The sequence below is a fragment of the Myxine glutinosa genome, chromosome 7 (assembly GCF_964187855.1).
Source record: "Myxine glutinosa chromosome 7, kmMyxGlut1.1, whole genome shotgun sequence".
Lineage (NCBI taxonomy): Eukaryota > Metazoa > Chordata > Myxini > Myxiniformes > Myxinidae > Myxine > Myxine glutinosa.
The window spans coordinates 118,728,415-118,750,158 of record NC_136267.1 but is presented as its reverse complement, the minus strand read 5'-3'; the positions used below and the strand labels follow the sequence as shown (position 1 = coordinate 118,750,158).

Genomic DNA, 21,744 nt, shown 5'->3' with positions numbered 1-21,744 from the left:
CTTCCCTCCCAAACTCCCCCCTCACCCCTCCCCTTCAAATCTCCCCACCCTCATTGCTTCTCAATTTCCCCCCTCTCACTCCCCCTCCTCAAAGCGTCCTCCCCGCTTCTTCCCCCTTCAAACTCTCACCTCCATCTCCCCCAACCTTCTGCCTCGCTCTTCCCCCTCCTCAAATAACACCTCATTGTGGCTCACCCAATCACCATCAAACCTTTTGTCCGCCCCATCCTTCCCTTTCTCCGAGCTATTCTGAAATCTCTGACACACCTTCAACAGCTCTCCCTACCTCTTCCACCTCTTCCACATCTTACCCTACCCCTCCTCCCCCCTGTTCTGTATCTGATGCTCCCCCTTCCTCTTCATTAACGGTATGGACCTCAAACATCCGGGGCCTTCGTTCAAACTTAACTGATCTCTCCATACAGGTTGCTTCTGTCAAACCAGACGTGATCTGCTTAACAGAAACTTTCCTCCTTTATGATGTCTCTGATTCCATAGTATCTCTCCCGGGCTACTCCCTCCTCCGGTATGATAGACCTGAGCCTCGTCCTGGAGGCGGGGTTGCTATCTTTATCAAAAACTCTCTTCCTCACTCGCCCTGCACTGCACTCTCTCCACCTCACCCCCAGGAATACCTCTGGCTACGGCTTCCCCTTCGCTCCCACCTCTTGTTCATATGTGTGTTGTACCGTCCACCAAACAGTAATGACTCCATCTACATCTCGCTGTCTGATGATATGGACCAACTTCTATCTACTCATCCCAACTCTCTCTTCCTCATATGTGGTGATTTCAACTGTCATCATGCCAGTTGGCTGGGTGTGGGTACCTCTCTCACCAGCCATGGCTCCTCAGCAAAGGACTTCTGCGACTCACTGGGACTGACACATTCTGTCAATTTCCCGACCCGGATCTCAGTCAACGGAACATCTTCTCTTCTGGACTTGGTTATGACTAACTTCCCTGAAAATGTCTGCTGCTCTTCTTCTGCTCCGATCGGATCATCTGATCATATCCTTGTTAAAGTGGACATCTCACTGACCATCCTCAGGGAGCCTGCTCAGCGTCGACGAGTCTGGCATTTCACTCAGGCCAACTGGCATGGTCTTCAAGCAGCCATCAATCATCTGGACTGGTCTCCCATCTCTACCACCTCTGACATCAACTCATCCTGGGAATTCTTCCAAAGTAAATTGCTCTCTCTCATGCACAGATTTATCCCATCTCGTCTTCAGTTGTCATACCCTTCCTCCCGTCCATGGTACACGGAATCTTGTGGTGAGGCTGTTGCCCAGAAACAACTTGCCTTCGTCTCCTGGAAAGCAAATCCAACGGAAGGAAATCTCATTTCCTTTCACAAAGCCCGAAACAAGTGTGTGTCCACCCTCAGGAGAGCCAGGAAACAATATCTCTCCGTTCTCAAGACCGAACTCTCTTATCTGTCTCCCTCTTCCAAATCCTGGTGGCGTCTGGTCAAATCCGTTTCTGGTGTTTGTTCCCCCTCCATCCCCTCCCTTACCTCAAACGGCTACACAGCTGACTCCGCACGTGAAAAAGCTGAATGCCTCAACTCTGTGTTTGCCTCTAAATCTTGTGTCCCAAACCCATCCCTCTCTGTACCCACCATACCCAGTCGTACCCTGCTGCTCCTGGACTCCGTGTCCTTTCCTCCTGACAAGGTGGAAAAGTTTCTGTCAACCCTCGACTCTGATTCTGCAACTGGACCCGACGGCATCAGCCCACGGGTCCTAAAATCCTGCTCTGCTGCTCTATCTCACCCTCTCTCTGTTCTCTTCACCCTCTCTTTTGCTCAAGGTCAACTGCCATCTGCGTGGAAATTAGCCAACATCACCGCTTTGCACAAAAAAGGTGCAAAAACAGATCCTAGCAACTACAGACCAATCAGCCTTCTCCCAATTATCAGCAAAGTCATGGAATCCATCATTGCTTCGGATATGAAATCTTTCCTCTTCTCCAATGGCTTGATCTCTGATCATCAATTTGGTTTCAGACCTGGTCACTCTACTCTGGACATGCTGCTTCTGCTGTCTCAACAATGGATGGAGGTCCTCAATGCCAAACAGGAAATTAGAGCTGTCTCCCTCGACATATCACGTGCCTTCGACACGGTCTGGCACCCCGCTCTGCTCACCAAACTCTCCTCCTTTGGTATCCATGGAAATCTCCACGCATGGCTGGCGGACTTCCTCTCTAGTCGTCGTCAACGTGTGGCCCTGAATGGGTTTCTCTCATCTCCTCTTCCTGTTCAGGCTGGAGTTCCCCAAGGCAGTGTTCTGGGCCCCGTGCTTTTTCTGGTCTTCATCAATGATCTCTCTGACTCTCTCGAAAATCCTCTCTATCTCTTTGCTGATGACTCCACTCTCTGCCGCTCCATTCCTCTTCCCTCTGATCGGCAGTCTGCTGCCTCCTCACTCTCTGAAGACCTGGACAAAATCACAGACTGGTCAAACAAGTGGAACATGTCTTTCAATCCTGACAAATCTCACACTCTTACTATGTCTCTCCGAAAAGATCGACTGGACAACCCTCCCAGCTACTTTCTCAACAACCCTCTCCAAGAAGTTCTGTCGCTCAAGATTTTGGGTCTCACTATCTGCCATGATCTTTCTTGGGAAAACCACATTTCCAAGCTGGCCTCCAAAGCCAGTCGCCGACTGGGCATCCTCCGTCGTGCGAAGTCCTTCCTCGGCACACCTGAGCTCCTCACCACATACAAGGCTTTCATCCGCAGCTCAATGGAATACTGTTCTCCCCTATGGGCCGGTGCTCCTGCCTCACACCTAGCTCGGCTTCACGCTGTTGAAACCAAAGCTTTCAGAATTATTGGAATCTCCCGCGATGAAGCTATCTCTGAGGGCCTTTCACTCACTCACCGCAGGCAGGTAGGTGGTCTTTCTGTCTTCTACCGACTCCTCTCCGGCCTTGCACCCCCAGCTCTCTCTGTGCTCTGTCCCCCAAATATTCCTACAGGTCGCACAAGATCTGCCAGCAACCCTCTGATGGTTAAACTGCCGAAATCTCGGCTCTCTGCTCACCTTCACTCTTTCATTCCTCTTTTCTCCCGCCTCTGGAACAAACTCCCTCACTCCCTTCAATCCCACTCCTCCCTCCAGGTCTTTAAAACAGCTGTTCACCACCATCTCTTATCTTCCCCCATCCAAAACCTTGATCTTTTCTACCCCCGCTAATTCACCCCAGATCCACCTTGTTTGAAATTCCAACTTCTTTCCTGGAAGTCCTGGCAGTGTCCATATGTTTTATACCTCTCCCACCGCCCCCTTCCCACGCCCCCCCCCTTCCCACGCCCCCCCCCCCCCCCAAAGCCCTCGCCCTCTCTCAGATCTCTCGATGTCTCCATGTCTCTCGGTCCCTGCTCTCAAATGTTGTGTTTGTGTCCTTCCCCCTCTCTCCCCATCTTGTCTTCCGCTCCCTATGTTATATGTTTTATGTGTCGGTTTGTCTTTCTGTGTGATTAATGTTCGCTCTTTCACGAGCCTCGATCTTGTATACAAAAAAAAAAAAAAAAAAATAGGCACAGCTGCATCTAGGCATTGTGTAACATCGACGCGGCTTTTGTTTTAATTAAAACTTTTTGTACTTGTTATTTATAATTTATTAAATTATATTAATATATAATTTTATTTATTTATTCATATTTATAATTTATTCATAACTTAATTATTATAATTTAATTATTTATTTTCGATTTATTTATAATGTGTTTTCTTTGTGTTAAAGGGTTTGCAGGGGATCAAAGGAGAGAAAGGCCATCGGGTAAGTTAATGTATTGAACAGAAATTTGTTTGTTAAGCTCACAGATTTCGAATTTCAGTTGATTTCTCAGCAAAACACAAAACACAACAAGAAAAAAATTCTAACTCACAGTGTTAAAAACAACAAAGAAAGTATGGAATTCTGCCAAGATGAGACAAACATAGTCCTTATATTTCCATGTCAAGACTAATGGAACTTGTGTTTCTGTGCACTGTATTAAGAATTGCAATAACTGCTACAATTGTATAATAATTGCAACAACTGTATAAGAATAACTGCAATAACTTATCCTGTTTGCCATCATTTACGGCTTCAACGATAAAGCCTTTTCCTCCACCATACTGTGTTTTTGAGGCAACTTTCCTATTGTCAGTAGTTAGAATTCTGCCCAGCACCCCAATAATTCCCCCTTATTGCATACCGGATGTAAAGCATTGTGGTTTTCTGGCGTCTCTACCGCTAGTGAGGAAAAGATTCCATCGATTGTTTGCGTCGACACCATGTTTGCTGTACTTGTACAACCCATTCCACCAGGGAGAGCCAGGCCTGCGTGGTAGGCCCAGCTCACGGGGCCACAAGGGGGATAAGGGTGAGCAGGGTGCCCCTGGCCTGGATGCTCCATGTCCTCTGGTATGTCGTTTTGTGCCTCAAGCCTGTCTGAATGTTCTAGTTTCTGTCTGAATGTAGATAAGAAAGTGTTTCTACGATTTCCTTTAGGATGCATTAGGAATTCTCATAACACCTCCTTTTGTTTGCCGTTATTGTGTTCTCCAGTTGTTTTGCTCCAACTATCCCAGGCCGGTCCTGTGTACTACACCTGGTCATGTTATTAACACCTTCACCCACAGGCTTCAAGTTGACTGCTGAGAAATTGATGATGCCATCAGTTTTCTATTCTTCTTTTTTAAATCCTCAATTTTCGTCATTTCACTGACTGTATAAAGTTTGACCCAATGCAGGGAAGTCGTGGTTTCAAAGGTGAAAATGGCGAGCCAGGCTTACCAGGATTGGACGGCATAGACGCTCCCTGCCCTGTGGTAGATAACAGTGCATGTTTTCCCCTGCATGCTGGACCACCTCACACCCACCCGCATGACCCAACTATCATCATCGCACGGACCTGCTCATCTACTTGAATTCTGTAACGCTTTCATGGTGGCTGCCTTCATTTGAATGCTGTGAGCAGCTTTTACATTATATTTTAGCATAATGAACGGGTTTTTGAGGGCTTCAGTTGAGGTCTAACTTATTACCTTCCCGAAAGGTCTCATTTGTTTCTTAAGCCAAACCACTTTGGTTTTGGTGTTTCTGTTATGGGTGTATAAATTGCTGAATATACCGGTCAGTGCCATGGTGCATACTTATAAAATCAAAGATGATGTGTTTGAGGGATGACAAAACGTCAACATTACTCGATTCATCTGATCTTTAATATTTTGAAAATTAGGCTGATGTTATTTATTTACTTTGGGATAATTTTCATCACTGGCAGCTCTTTTGATTTCACTTCTAAATTACTGTTCATCAAATAATTGGTGACATATTTACTGTAATAATTTTCCCATAGAAATGTTCCAAACACCTAGTGTCGCAAGATATTCATTAATTGGTAGTTTATGGTGAATTGGCCTTTGGCGTGCATGATATATTTCTATTAGTGCAAAACTAATTTGGAAGGTTCACAATATGAGGGTCCGACTGAGAGTTTTTGCACTCACATGCAAGTAAGAGGGTCCGTCATTAATGGAGTCGAGAACTCACAATTCCAAAAAAAAAATCATTGTTGCTCCAGAAGGAAGGAAGGTGAAGAGGACGGCAAAGGTATAGAACACCGAGGAAGTGGCTCAATAAATATATTTAATTTGCATGACTGAGAAGCTGATCTGATTTTTTAACCTGACAAGATGTTGACACAATTTGGTCATGTAAGGTCACCTGGCCACGATAGCGAGCAACATGCTGAAAGTTTTACTTGTACCCAAAATTGTGCTATATCCAGGACTCTAGATGAATTCAGTCTGTTTTGAGATTAGCGACATTATAATTCTCGATAAGCATCGCTCACTCAGCGATTTGGGGCTTTTTGATTGTTGGATGAAACAAAAGTATGGCAGCTGCATCCGGAAGCAGAGCTCGCAGATGCCAAACACCTGGCATTGGTGCCATCGCCAAACCTGCTGTTGGCACAGTTGCGCAACGTAATCAACCCATCAGTGTAATATTCGAAATTCAACAGAATTTTTATGCTTCATAGGATAAAAGTGCCAGGTTCTTCAATTTCACAAAGGGAAACAGACATCACCTCGAGTAACATGTCATTCCATTAGAATAATAATAATAATAATAAATTATTGTTGGTTAAGATTTGAGGTGCTCGCAGGTTTGTAAAGTAAATTTAGGATCGAGCCATACAGGCTCACTCGGCTGTTTTGGGTGGCATTCCACACACTGTGAGCAAATGTAACCTTATCACTGGCCCGATGCTGAATAAAGAACAGCTTCTTAAAGAAAAATAGCACAGGTTATCCAAGTGGAGTTAGAGGAAAGCATTGGTCGGAGTGAATTGAAAGGGAGATTATGATGTAGGGGAAATTAGGATTACTATCAAGGCGTGAGGGAAGTAGGCCAGTGTAAAGTAAGCCCTCTGTACTATAATGTATTTTCTGAATACTGAATATACAACCTGAATATTGAATATCCAACAAGGAATATACTGGCAATGCAACCAGGACCGACCGTACAGGTAATACAGGGAAGACGGTGGCATCTTTGCCCACCTTACCTTATGATGCGATGGACAGTTTTAAATGAGAAGTATTTCTGTATCATTTGGCAATGCAAATTTATTTAATGGCAATTTATTTAAAATAGAACGCATATTAATCGATACTTGCACCAAATCGCTAGCTCTTCCCCCAATAAGTTGACCCATGTACTAACCAACAAACATTTTCACGTAACGTATACTCTCATTCCCTGTCATGGAGTCTGTCAGCCATCTTCAATAAACAAGCATCCTTTGCTTCACACTTGCTTGTCGTCTGTATCATTTGTTGTCGTGCTTTCAGTACATGCAACTTGCTGAATGGTGGATCATGGAAAGTTTATCTTGTATGATGGTTATTTTTGTGACAATGCTTGTTTTTTGCATGTGAGCGCAATGCTCTTGCCTGCAATTGTTGAGATTTTCCTCATGGTAAAACATGAACATGTATTTTTTGTGTAATGCATACTAAATGTAAATTTTGGGAAATGTATCTAGAAACTGAAAAATGTGGATAAAAAATATATTGTAGTAAATACCAACAATCAGAAGAGAAAAGTAAGCAAATTGGCAGGCCGCGAGTCAGGAGTGCCTAGAAGATTAATTGATTATTTGAAGGAATGAATCAGGTGGAAGGTGCCTCAAACAAAATGGATTATTTGTCCAGATTGATTTTTAACACCCATCAACATGGAAGGAGACTATCAAAGACCAAAAAAAATAGAGGAAACAAAATTTTGGATTCAGGGGGCAGTGGGTGATGGATAACAGAAAGCAGAGGAAGAGCGTAAGAAGAATCGAAAAATCTGCCAAAAGATGTCTCTTGACCTCACTATCCCTTACACTTGTGCAAAAGGAAGTTTGAGTTTGTTTTGCTGTGACACAACTTAGATTAAAACGTGCTGTCAGTTACACTACAGCCACAAGGCCAAACAGGTTTCCTCCAGAGCAGCAGAATATCTTTCCTGGTAGAGGACATTTACAAATATGGGTGAGAAACACCAAAAATGAGAAGCTCACTGTGTAAGCAGCACACATGTACAATTCCTCTTTTATTCATTTTGTTTTCGCATTGCTTTGGATGTAGGCAGTGCTTGCGTGTGAATCTTCTTAGTGGATTTTGGCGAAACGCACATTCGTAAAATGAATGAGGTTAGTTCGATGAAAAATAAAGTTGTTCAAAGTAACCTCATGTGCAGTGTCAAAATTTTGTTTTTGCGCAATTCAGACAATTTGTTTGCACAGGATGTAAGGATTAATTCAAAACATCAATCTTTCAGCTTTAGTGATCATGTTTCTTTAATTTTTGCAAACTTCTACTTAAAAATAGACAGTTTACTTATCTACCAAACCTCTACTAAAGTCCACATTTTAAAGTTTTGTCCAAACCAAATGGACCAAGCATTATAACGTCGGTACAAGCAGAATAATGAATGATTGCACCAATTTAGCATTATTTTAAGCTGAATTCATTTGCAATGCTGTTTACACTCGTTTTGTTCTATTTTTCAGGGTGAAGATGGATTACCGGTCTCAGGCTGCTGGCAAAAGGTATTTGTCTCTGAGGCTATCGTACATACAGTCACGTGAAAAAGTAAGTACACCCCATGTAAAGTTTTGACTTTTTCAACATATTTCAACATACAGCTATTTGATCTTCATTTCAACAATATTGACAGATAAAGGTGATATAAAATAACAAATATCATGAAACATTTACATTTTGTAGTCCATTGTATAATTTAAATAAATATAAATGCAAATTTCGCATGTGGAAAAAGTAAGTACACCCTTGGCTCTAATAGGTGATATTGCCCCCTTTGGCAGAAACAACCTCAAGTAGGCGTTTCTTATAACTGTCTACCAGTCTCTGACATCGACTGGGAGAAATTTTTGCCCACTCCTCCATGCAGAATTCTTTCAGCTGTGCAATGTTTGAGGGGTTTCTTGCATGCACAGCTCGTTTCAAATCCCCCCACAACATCTCGATGGGATTTAGATCCGGGCTTTGACTTGGCCATTCCAGAACCCTCCATTTCTTTCTTTTCAGACATTCCTTGGTGGATTTACTGGTATGTTTAGGGTCATTGTCATGTTGCAAGTTCCACCTTCGGTTGAGCTTCAACTTTCCAACAGATGGCCTCACATTATCCTCAAGCACCCTCTGGTACAATGAAGAATTCATAGTGGATTCTATGATGGTGAGCTGCCCAGGCCCTGATGCAGCAAAGCTGCCCCAAACTATAATATTTCCACCACCATGCTTTACAGTTGGTATCAGGTTCTTGTGGTCAAATGCTGTCTTTAGTTTTTGCCAAACATGTCTTCTGGTACTGTGGCCAAATAGCTCGACCATTGACTCATCTGTCCAGAGCACATTGTTCCAGAAGTGCTGGTCTTTGCCTAGGTGATCATTGGAAAACTTTAGTCTTGCCCTGATGTTCTTTCTGGACAGCAAAGGTTTCCTCCTGGCACACCTCCCATGTAGATCAAATTTGTGCAGCATCTTTCTAATGGTAGACTCGTGCACTTTGACATCAACAGTGGCAAGAGCTACCTGTAGGTCCCGTGATGACATTCTGGGGTTCTTAGAGACTTCTTTCAGCATCTTGCGGTCTGCTCTTGGGCTGAACTTGCTGGGGCGGCCTGGCCTGAACAAGTTGGCAGTTGTTTGGAATCTTCGCCATTTGTAGATGATCTTCCAGACAGTCGAATGATTGATTTCAAATTGTTTGGAGATCTTTTTAAATCGCTTCCCAGACTCGTAGGCATCTATAACCTTCTTTCTGAAGGCCTCAGAGAGCTCTTTTGATCTAGGCATGGTGACGCCGCACACTTCAACAACAAAGGGCAAACCAAACGAAATGTCTGAGGTTTAAATAAGACAGGTTCCTCCAAGTTCCTCTCTAACGATGTTCTAATCATTTGCACCTGAGCTGGTGCACCTGATTCTAATTTTAGGTATTTGAAGTAGTGATAAATGTAGGGGTGCACTTACTTTTTCCACATGGGAAATTTGCATTTATGTTTATTTAAATTATACAATGGACTACAAAATGTAAATGTTTCATGATATTTGTTATATTATATCACCTTTATCTATCAATATTGTTGAAATGAAGATCAAATAGCTGTATGTTGAAATATGTTGAAAAAGTCAAACCTTTACATGGGGTGTACTTACTTTTTCACGTGACTGTATGTCTGATACACACTATATTTTCAAGGGTTTTGCAACAAATTGTGTAAATGTAGCCAAAGTTACAGAAACATTTCTCGAACAAAGGCCATGCATGAGCACATCTATTCCAATGAGTACTAAATTTAAGTTTCCTGGCAGAAATTGATGCATGAAAGAGGCAACTGTAAAAAATTGAGATACACAAGGAGGCACAAGGAACTTGTATACAGAATGGGACCATTCAGCCCATCAAGCCTGTGCTACATCCACACCATATTTATTTGATTTAACACTTCATCAACTTAAATTCACTTGGGAGGAGAGGTGTTAAGGCTGTGACGGAGTGGGGATGAGAGCAGTGGGACAACCACAGATATCACCAGGCTGTTTCAAACACATATCTAGGTTTTTCTCTTTTATTACTACAGATACACACTCTTTTATTATTATGGATGTAACTAATGATGGCAGCAGAATGAATTTGGAAGTGAATACAAACATTTTGTCTGCCAATGTACAAGAAAATGCCTCCAAACTCATTGGGTGGTGCTTCACCATGCGCAGCAACACAATGACCCAAAACACACTGCCAACACAACCAGGAAGTTAATCAGGGGAAAAAGGTGCAAGGTTTTAGAGTAGCCAAGTCAATCTGATTTATCTACAATGGAGCATGCATTTCACTTGCTGAAGACGAGACTAAAGTCAGAAACCCCGTAAAACTAACAACAACTGAAAATGGCTGTAGTAAAAGCTTGGTAAAGCATTTCGAAGGAAGATACCAAGAGTTTGGTGGTGTAAGTGGGTCACAGGCTCGATAAAGTTATTGCATACAATGGATAGGCAACCAAATACTAACTATTATACTACTTTAATTTAATTTACGTTGATCTGTTCCAATACTTGTGCTTACCTTAAATGGGGGGTCTGAACATAAAAAGTGCTATTGTTCTACAATAGTAAAACATATATCCATAGAAATACCAGGAAAATAAAAAAGCTGACCTTCTGTACTCTTGCCTCATATTCATCTTTTGATCTGAAATCCAAATTTCTTGAGTATATAGAAAAAATAACAAATTTGACTTCACTGTTCCAATACTTATGGAGGGCACTGCATATAGTTGTTTAGATAGTGCGTTCCAATTGTCTGACAAAAAACAGATTTCAAATATCTTTTTCACATGGTAAACTATATGTTTTTTCACATGTGGGCTGCTCTAGAGTTGGAACACCAAACAATTTGCATGTTCTGACCCTTGATGGAAATACGTACATTCAATACTGTCTTCCCAAAAGCATTACAATAATATGTTCAATTTTGTTAATAGTCCTGTTCAATATTTAACAGCTTGATAAATAAAATGTTTGTCTCCATATATGTCCAATAAATATGCATTAGGTCTTCGGCAACGCTGGTTAGCTCTGTGGGAGGAGGGATGTAGAGGTGGGAGGATGGAGAGAAAGGTGGGAGGATGGAGGGAAAGGTGGGAGGAGGGAGGAAAATGGTGGCGGAAGGAGGAGGAGGGAGGGGAATGGGTAGGTTGGGAGGAGGTACAGTACATGTATAGAGAGAGTCCCGACATGGCGTGTCTGGAAAATTCTGGTCACATGGTCCATGTACGCCATTTTGTTTCCATTTACCACGAATCGGTCGGTTCCATTAAATGAGAAAATAATGAATATGACATGATTGCATAGTGTTTTGGTGGCAAAATATGATAAAAACATCAACATGGGCGAAAGACCTTTTTCTCGATATCCAAATACAATTTAAATACAGTTTGAGCTCTATTTCATTGTTATTCTTTTTCTCCTTATAATTATTTATTTTATTCACTTTTTCCTCACGTCCACTATCTATCTTTTTCTGTAGGTATTTCCATCACTTTTGACTTCTATCTCTTCACCTTTTTATCTATTTGTTTCATTTACCTGCTCATCATCATTTCCTTTTCCTTTTCTCCCCCTACCTATTAATTTACTTTGTGAACATAGTGTTACGTTTGTGGGGGTAATTGATGACATACCATAGTACAGGTAAGATCGCATAGGTGTAGCATGGACCATGGATGCGTAGGAGACATCTTGATGTATTTCAGCAGTGAAACTGGAGCTTAACATTGTTTATGTGTTTTCACATGGGGGGTTGGAGCTAAGTTAACTAGGAAGGGATTAAAGTTAGTTTTCCCCAGTTTGTGATTGCTCCCTGTGGCTTTCCCTACGTTTTTACAATTATACCAAGGCCGGCCATAAAAACTCACATTCGTTACAACAACAACAATAACAACAATCATCCTCTGCAAGCAAGCAGAGCGATCAGCAAATAAATCCCACCTCCAAACTATCGTAACCGGCACACCACGCCTCAAAGTTTGTCATTGGTCGAGAGGACATGGGGTGTTTTGAGAGAGCTCGGTCTTTGGTCAGCGTGATGTTAGAGCTAGAAGGTTCGAGGGAGCAAAAAGAGGAAGAATGGGCTCACTTTTTTGCTATTGGTCTGGGCTTTGTTCTCGGTCAGTCGCTTTTTGTCTCTGGCTTGGCTGCTCCTGGCTCGTGTGTGATCGTGAGGAGAACTTTTCGGAGCTCATGTGAACTTTTGCAACGTTGGAGGACAGGGGTGGGGGTTGGGGGGTGTGGACTGTGGTGTTTTTCGGGGGAGCTGGAGCCGCGTTGCGCATGGTGATGGAAGCGAGGAAGAGTCGTTAGACTGGGTGCTTCGCGCCTGGGTGTTTTCGACGCGGGGTTTCGGTGCCATTGTCAGAGCGCTTCCTGCGCGAGCGGCTTCAGGCACCACCTTGTTCTGCCGAATTCATTCAATGACATCGTTGAGCAAGCTGAGTGCCGGCCGACCAGAGAAAACATTTTATTTCACTTTATCTTTCCCTTTGTCTGTTTTTGAGTCAGCATGGAGAGTCCCTCGAAGTAGGATTTATTTTACCTCAACATTCATTTTATCGTCTTGCATTTTATTTCATTAAATTTATTATTGTGGCATTTCATTTGTTGTGTTGTTTATTTGTTCTGTGGGTTTGATAATAAACCCGTGTGGCTTCCGTCCAGGTAAGCACTTTGGTTCCCTAACTCGTGCGTGACGGACTAACCGCCAGTGTCGGCTATGCGCCTCGGAAATTAAGAACCATTACGGCTGTTCATCACCCAGTGGTTTTACCCGCCGGGCTGCCAGGACAATAGATTACATTGCATTATACAGAATAATGAACTAAGCACAGCACTCACTCAATCTTCTCAAGTATTTTTTTTTTTCATTCAAAATTGTTATCTTTTCTAATTCTCTACTCTCTTGATGGTGTGCCCTCAATTTCTGTCTTTGACTTTCCTTCTTCCACTATATCACTACCTACAGTCACCTGAAAAAGTAAGTACACCCCAAGTAAAGTTTTGACTTTTTCAACATATTTCAACACACAGCTATTTGATCTTCATTTTAACAATATTGATAGATAAAGGTGATATAACATAACAAATATCATGAAAGATTTACATTTTGTAGTCCATTGTATAATTTAAATGAACATAAATGCAAATTTTGCATGTGGAAAAAGTAAGTACACCCCTACATTTATCACTACTTCAAATACCTAAAATTAGAATCAGGTGCACCAGTACAGGTGCAAATGATTAGAACATCGTTAGAGAGGATCTTGGAGGAACCTGTCTTATTTAAACCTCAGACATTTCGTTTGGTTTGCTCTTAGTTGTTGAAGTGTGCGGCTTCACCATGCCTAGATCAAAAGAGCTCTCTGAGGCCTTCAGAAAGAACGTTATAGATGCTTACGAGTCTGGGAAGGGATTTAAAAAGATCTCCAAACAATTTGAAATCAATCATTCGACTGTCCGGAAGATCATCTACAAGTGGAGAAGATTCCACACATCTGCCAACTTGTTCAGGCCAGGCCGCCCCAGCAAGTTCAGCCCAAGAGCAGACGGCAAGATGCTGAAAGAAGTCTAAGAACCCCAGAATGTCGTCACGGGACCTACAGGTAGCTCTTGCCACTGTTGATGTCAAAGTGCACAAGTTTACCATAAGAAAGAGGCTGCACAAATTTGATCGACATGGGAGGTGTGCCAGGAGTAAACCTTTGCTGTACAGGAAGAACATCAGGGCAAGACTAAAGTTTGCCAATGAACACCACGGCAAAGACCAGCACTTCTGGAACAATGTGCTCTGGACAGATGAGTCAAAGGTAGAGCTATTTGGCCACAGTACCAGAAGACATGTTTGGCGAAAACCAAAGACAGCATTTGACCAAAAGAACCTGATACCAACTGCAAAGCATGGTGGTGGAAATATTATGGCTTGGGGCAGCTTTGCTGCATCAAGGCCTGGGCAGCTCACCATCATAGAATCCACTATGAATTCGTCATTGTACCAGAGGGTGCTTGAGGATAATGTGAGGCCATCTGTCGGAAAGTTGAAGCTCAACCGAAAGTGGACCTTGCAACATGACAATGACCCGAAACATACCAGTAAATCCACCAAGGAATGGCTGAAAAGAAAGAAATGGAGGGTTCTGGAATGGCCAAGTCAAAGGCCGGATCTAAATCCCATCGAGATGTTGTGGGGGGATTTGAAACGAGCTGTGCATTCAAGAAACCCCTCAAACATCGCACAGCTGAAATAATTCTGCATGGAGGAGTGGGCAAAAATTTCTCCCAATCGATGTCAGAGACTGGAAGACAGTTATGAGAAACGCCTACTTGAGGTTGTTTCTGCCAAAGGAGGCAACACCACCTATTGGAGCCAAGGGTGTACTTACTTTTTCCACATGCGAAATTTGCATTTATGTTTATTTAAACTATACAATGGACTACAAAATGTAAATGTTTCATGATATTTGTTATATTATATCACCTTTATCTATCAATATTGTTGAAATGAAGATCAAATAGCTGTATGTTGAAATATGTTGAAAAAGTCAAAACTTTACATGGGGTGTACTTACTTTTTCATGTGACTGTATATATATTTCTTCTAGTCACTCGCTCTGTACATCTTGAATCAGGCACTCATCAGTGTGAACCTTTACCAGCGCCATTACACTTCATTTGCTACGGTTTCTATGATATGTTTTAAGGTTAAATCAATCTTGTCTGATTGTATACTTATTCTGACGCGTTGGAAGAATGGAAAAAAATAATTACATAATCTCCCTTTTGGCACAGAGAAAGACCGTTTAATTAGAAAGTGGACACATTACATTTCGCACACAATGGAAACAGGTTCTGTATGCCGTGCTCAGTGCAAATAATATGGCTTCCAATTACAAGTTGTCGGAACTCTCCATATACAGGGACTCTAGGCGGAGGGAGGGGTTGGGGTGAGAAAAGAGAGGGGAAGGGGTGGGAGAAGAGACCGGGTGTTGCTGGGTATCTTTGCTTTCGCCCTCCACCACTTCCTCGCCTCCCCCCCCCCCCCCCCCACTTCCTCTCTCTCCCTTCTCCCCCTTCTTTTCCTCCACTCTGTCCCCCCCACCCTCTCTCCTCTCCACCCCACCTTGCTCCTCCCCTTCCTCCTCTCTTTCTCGCCCCCACTCTCCACCCTCTTTCTCTCTCTCTCCCTCCCCCCCCCCCCCCCGTATTAGTATTCCCATATGTACACACACACACACACACATTATATATATATATATATAAATTACATACAGGATCTGCCAAAATAAGTGTCGGGGTTTCATATTGATTTATTTTCAAATAAGTATACATGACAAACAATTATTTTACTCCAAAAACAAAATTTATGTAACATTAAGTATGGAAAATAATGTCTGGTAGGTGTCCACCATGAGCTTCCACTCACTGACACACTCGATGAATAACACTTGCCATTCCCGAGGTCAAAGCATCATGCATGAATGAATGAATGATCGTTTTTAAGGCCATTTTTCCCCACTAGAGCAGGGGTTAGCCTTGCGGGCCCCATGACAATCATGGTTCCCTGTTTGAGGCAATGTTTTTTTTTTAATGGCCGGATGCCCTTCCTGACGTCAACCCTTGGTCGCCTCTTACGATGCGCAGGGATACGGTGCACCTATTCTAAACCAGGGTACACACCAGGATCATTCATCCCAGCAAGCTGGTACTCAATTTGCCGACCTCAGAAGGATGACAGGCTGAGTCAACCCCCCTGGCGTTAATTCAGCGATCGACTGGGATTCGAACCCAGGATCCTAGGATCCCAAGCCGGCACCCTAACCGCTAAGCCAACACTAGGCATGATGGAAATAATTTCTGTCCTTGAGTTATCTTTCAAATCCTCTAATGTCCTGGCTTTTTGATGTACACATGACACTCTCTCCTTTAAATAACCCCACAAAAAGAAGTCTGCTGCTGACAAATCTGGGAATTGCGGAGGCCAGTTTATTTATGTCTCCATTACGAGAAAGTACCCTGTTTGGGAACAGTTCACGGAACAATGCTATCGTCACTCTTATCTTACCGTATGACAAATAGTTCCATACTGTTGAAATTAGAATTCCTGTTGATTCATTTCCTGTAAAGATGATCCGAGGATGTTTTGGATCATGTGACGGTATCTTTCAGCATTCACTGTTAAAGTTTCACCTTAATCGTCCTCGAGAAAGTACAGACTATTGTTTGTTTGCCATAATTCCACACCACACAGTAACACGTCGAGGGTGCAGTGCACACTGGTGCACAATCCGTGGGTTTCCTGAAGCCCACACCCGACAGTTGTGTTTGTTAATGAAACCATTCAAGTGAAAATGGGCTTCAACACCCAGCAGTTTTGTCGAACATGACATCCGAGTTTCAAAAGCAGGTGGCGAAGATAATTTTTTCTCCTCGCAATGGATGCCTACCCACAGGGTTTTCCATGCTCTATCCTCTAAATGCTGAACGTCAAGGAATGAAGCAGTGTGTATTGTTTTTAAAGTGTTTGGTATGACTCAGCCGGTGTCAGAATCACACAATGCCAACCTCCAGGACCCGGAGTGCATGATCTAACCATTATGACATGCATTTCATGTTATTTAAGAATAAATTAATTAGGCTAAAATTTAAATTCTGCTGTCTGGGCAGAAACTTCTTCCCCATAAACAAACTGACCAGGACATTTGAATATTTCATGATAATGGCCTTTCTTGGATACAAAGGGTAGCCAACATAGGTTCAGCTTTGGTCTTAATACAGAGCATTGTAGCCAGGTGGCAAGTACTGCATTTACAAAACATTTATTAAGCTGCTCACTGAACTCCATTGATTAAATGGTAACTTCTTGTTGTCGTTGCCCTTGTGTTGGAATGCAGGGCGGAACACCATGGCTTATTGCCAAGAGATGAACTTTTGAACTTTCTGATCATTCTTATACACTGGAAGTTTGTGAGCGACATTACAGGAGATATAATATGAAATAATACTTTCTTTCTTTTTATTTCTTTATTTATTTTTCTTTCCTTCTTTCAAACAATCCATGCTTTGTTAACTGAAACATTCATTGTTTTATAATCACAGTACTGAATATGTCTTACAGTGCCTTTGATTAAACAAGTAACATTTTATGTAGCTTTTCACGAGCATACACTAACAAATCAAAAGGATTGATGTAATAGAGTGAATAAAAGCGTTAGCTCAGTGAATGATTAATTAAAAGTACATGATGCAAGCATAAATACACAGAGCACATACAGGAGGAATTCTGAACATCATGTTCTGTTTTATTAACAACTAACAGGGGCGTTGCTGGAGGGGGTGGGGAGGGGGCTGCGGAGAGAGAGGCGGTGGACGTGGGGGGCTACACGGCAGGGCTTTCCCCAGTGGTAGTTTTGGGACCTGTTGGACATTGAAAATCTATGGAATTATTGGCCTTATGGTGGTTACCTTTTGCCCAGGGGCCGGCTGCAGCACTGCCTGGACCCAAGTCCCAATATACACGTCATAGCGGCCTCGAAATAGACGTCAAGGCCAACGTGTGATGGCTTAAACCTTGCACAGATACTGAAGTACATACACCCAAAATTTGGGGCCTCTAGGTGCTGTGGTTTGGACGTGAAGGAATAACATACAAACTCACAAACACTTGACATTCGTGTAGCAATTTGGCATTGGGAGACATTCGTGTCGTCATGCACGAATCATGAGTATGCTTGCAGAGAAGTGACAAATAGAAACAGTATCAAAGGATTCGAACCTGGGATTCTGAAGGGAATGAATTATAAACAGACCAAGTACAAATTTAGTTTCACATTTTCTCTTTAACTTTCATTTGGGCTGGCAGAATGTCCCCGAGGTACACACACTCACCTCTGAGCTGTCTATCCTGGGTTTTAATCTCGGCCCGTCTCTTCGATGGACTTGAACCTGGCGTCCCGTCTGCCAGCATTAGTTGGTGGATGTTAAAGATCCCATGGTGTCCTTCGTGAAGAGTAGGCGATTCAACGCCGGCACCATGGCCAATTTTCAAATTCCTGCCCTGACTTCCTGTGTCGGAGTGGCGACCCGACCGGGATTGTAACCCAACTGCTTCAGCAGAACCCACGCTCTGCCCGATAATCCAACTCGTAATAAATGATGAGCATCAAATCTTGATTTCTATACTTTGTGTAATTACAAAATGTACATAATATTGCTCTTTTTTTTACTGTTTGCAATTGCGAGCAATTTCATTGGCTATAGCGGTTTACAGTTTTCATTGCATTTTTAATGAGACCTGAATTATTTGTAGTTATTATTATTAGTTATCCCGCTGGTGTTGATTCCACCAAGGATGATTGTTATTATTTTTGGGTACGATTCATTGAATTTTACAAAAAAAAATTGTGCGACTCTTTTGGTCAAATGCGAATGTATTCCTTATTGTGACCCTCATTGATGATGTAAAAGAAAAAAAGGATGTTTAATACTTTTACCTGGTGCTGATATGTGATATTTATTTATTTATTTATTTGTTTCATTGGCCTTTTTTTATACCTTTTTTCTTTCTTTTTTTTACTCTATCATGCAATATGCGAGCAGTTACGGTTGATCAACTTAGCATTTTAAAGTTGGTTACAAAAACTGCTTTATAAGGTATATGATAGTTTGTATATAAGCATAACAAGTAATTCCAGTAATTTTACATTTGGTTCTAGGTATTTATTTATTTTTTGTCAGTAGAAAGCTTTTGCAGTGAACTTGGCACGATTGGAACATCTCTGAGTTCAGTAAAAATAAAACTATATTGGCAAATTGACATTCAAAGTCGAATCGATATCTGTGATGTTTTACTAAATTATATACATCATATATTCTCTGCCAGCCTTGGAATATAATCTGGTAAACACAGAGTCTGGGGTTGCAGCTGCATACAGTATATAATGTTTGTCTGGTTCACCTGCATCTTTTTCTTATAGTATTGTTATAGTCCGCCACACTAACGGAGAGCTAAGTAGCCATCTTGTCATGTTGCTGGTTTGTTTTGGCAATAGTTTTACTAACTTAGACAAATTTCTTTGTGCGGCGTTTTTTTCATTGTAAAACAGTGCGGTCGCTCAACATCAGAGAAGCCTCCAAAAAAGGAAAACGTATTACATGGGTTATTGCTACTTGATGAATCTCCTATCTCACAGAATCCATTATTCGTGTGTGAAACCTTTGAGTGCCAAGGGAGTGATGCATCTGCTGAAAAAACCCAGTGCCACGTGTACTCTGAACTTATGCAATCGTGTCAACAATGTAAACTGCTGCTGACTATTCTTTCCAGTCAAAAGTGTAATTTCACACGTTACCTTTGCTTATTTAAGTAACACAGTGTAATAGCACGTTACCTAGAAGCGTTTCAAAGTTCTTTTTTGTATTCCTGAAATATGAGAAAGTTTTCTTTGCTGACTACACTGATTTATTTTTGTCATTTATAATCATTTTGTTGAAGACAAATTGTATATCTTATGCTTTGAAAAGTTGCGTATTGTTTATCCTGTGGTTTTTTTTTTTTTTACTCAGTACGGTCTTCACCATGACTTACCACCTTGTTTATACCATTTAATCTTTGTTTGTTTTAAGTTTCTACTCTGCTTTTTGTGTCCGTTATGCCACAATCTTTAGGGTTTAATGGGTGATTGTTGGTGGAGAATATTGTTAGCCACAAAGTTGACAACACAATTTAAGAAATATCTAAATCAAAGTTTATGACTACTGATTGATTATACTGTACCATGTCGATAGATCCTCTAAAGCAATTTTGATCTATCGATTTTATGCTCATTCCATTTAGAATACTGTATCTTATGAACCTTTTGATTTATGTCTGTTCATGAGCAGAAGTAAAACTGGACAAAAAGATGAGAAATTGAAACTATTCTGCCATTAGGCTGTGGCTTAAACCTCAAAACTCTAGTCAAGTTTCCTTGCTTTATATTCAATTTGAATTTTGAACTTCTTTGTTCCATGGTTTTGCAGAAATAAAACCTTTTGAATACAAAAAAACCTCGTTTTAAAAGCGTATTCGTTTAAAAGTTGTATTTAAATTAATAGCTCTGTTTACTGAATTTTATGTATCGTTTTGATTGTTTTTTTTCTTGTTGATGAATCATTAAGTATCTTGCCAAAAGATACATTGACGGAGAGTGCCATTTATATTTAGCACAGAAAGAAACTTCAGTCATCTTTCTTCTGTAAAGGTACCATGATGGTATCGTTTTTGATTCAATAATTTTGAATGCATTTTCATGTTGAAATATATAAATAAAAACACATGGCAGTTTGCAATGGGAAATTTATGCAGAGTGATTTTTCTGATCAGTACTTTTTTCTTTTCAAAACGCCAAAATGAATGATGGAAACTATTTTCCTCGTGTAATGGATAGCTCACTCCTTTCTGTGAAAATAATGGTTTTCTACCTTTGTTGTTTGTTTTTCGCAGACATTTCTGGCTTACCTTTCGGATTTGATGATGTTCTATTATCAGAATTTTAGGCAAGTTTTCTGACCCAGTGTACTAGAAGTGAAAAATGGGGTTAAGCAATTTAATTGGTTCATGTCTGTCCGTCTGTTTGTCTTATCAGTTTATGATTGTCGGTTTATGATCGAGGAAGAACTTAAATTGAATGTTATATTTTGAACATTAATCAGATCGTGAATCGGAAAAAAAAACTTGCAATTTAAGTACTTCGGCTCTGAATACGTCCCGATTGCGCACGTGCAGAGAGGAGTGAGATGTTTTCACTCTGTCTGTCTGGCAGTCAAACAAAATTGAAAATCATTCCAAGCTAGAAACTCGCTGTTTTTAAGGACGTCATAAAGGACACAAAGAGCAAGCCTATTAGATAAGGTGGTGTAATCGCCACTGCGTCAATGGCGGTAAACTTCCGCAATTAAATTTGCAGTACCCCTTGTAGGTTAGGACCGCTATTTGGTGCCTGCAATAGCTTGTTTACTCTTCGCAAAGGACACCGTGGGATCTTTAACATCCACCGATTAATGACGGAAATTGGGATGCCCTTTAACATCCATCCGTAAGACGGCACACACACATTGATGAAACACCAGAATGACATTTTATAGCTCGGCCGAGATTCAAACACAGGCTACACACCTGAAAGGCGAGTGTGTTCATGGTGAAAAGAAAGGGGATGCACATTTATTGGTTCTGTATGTATGCAGTGAAACAGTCTAGAAGGCACACAATCCTTTGGTTCTTGAGCCAGGTAAGTAGAACAAGATCATACCACAGTTGGAGGAACTCAAGCGAATAATTATCAGAGCAAAAGCTATGATAGCAATGTTGAAGAAGAAACAAGAGAAAACTGCCCTATTGGTGGTGGGCTATGGGCTGAAAGCTGACAATAAGTGAGCTTGGACTGCACTTGATTAAGGATACACACTCCCGATGGAGGAGATGCACCCCAAATGTGCGAGCTGTATTCCATAATGTGGAGAATTTGAGATACGGAAGTTAACGGTTGGAAAGAAGCAAAGAAATGTCCTGTGCTCAGGGGACACGACGACCCACCCACAAGATGCAGTGAGATCACCATGCCCAAGGGGG

The 21,744-nt window shown here is 41.6% G+C and overlaps 2 long non-coding RNA genes across 2 annotated transcripts; one reads left to right on the top strand and one right to left on the bottom strand.

Annotated features, from left to right (window-relative positions):
- Positions 1-4,847: 4,847 nt before the first annotated feature.
- LOC137431506 (uncharacterized) lies at positions 4,848-20,472 on the top strand. Its single transcript, XR_010985285.2, has 3 exons — positions 4,848-4,973; positions 8,072-8,110; positions 17,030-20,472. It is a non-coding gene; the product is annotated as an uncharacterized LOC137431506 (long non-coding RNA).
- LOC137431507 (uncharacterized) lies at positions 17,133-21,744 on the bottom strand. The gene is made up of 2 exons (XR_010985286.2): positions 21,577-21,744; positions 17,133-17,755 (listed from the first exon to the last, which is right to left on the bottom strand). It is a non-coding gene; the product is annotated as an uncharacterized LOC137431507 (long non-coding RNA).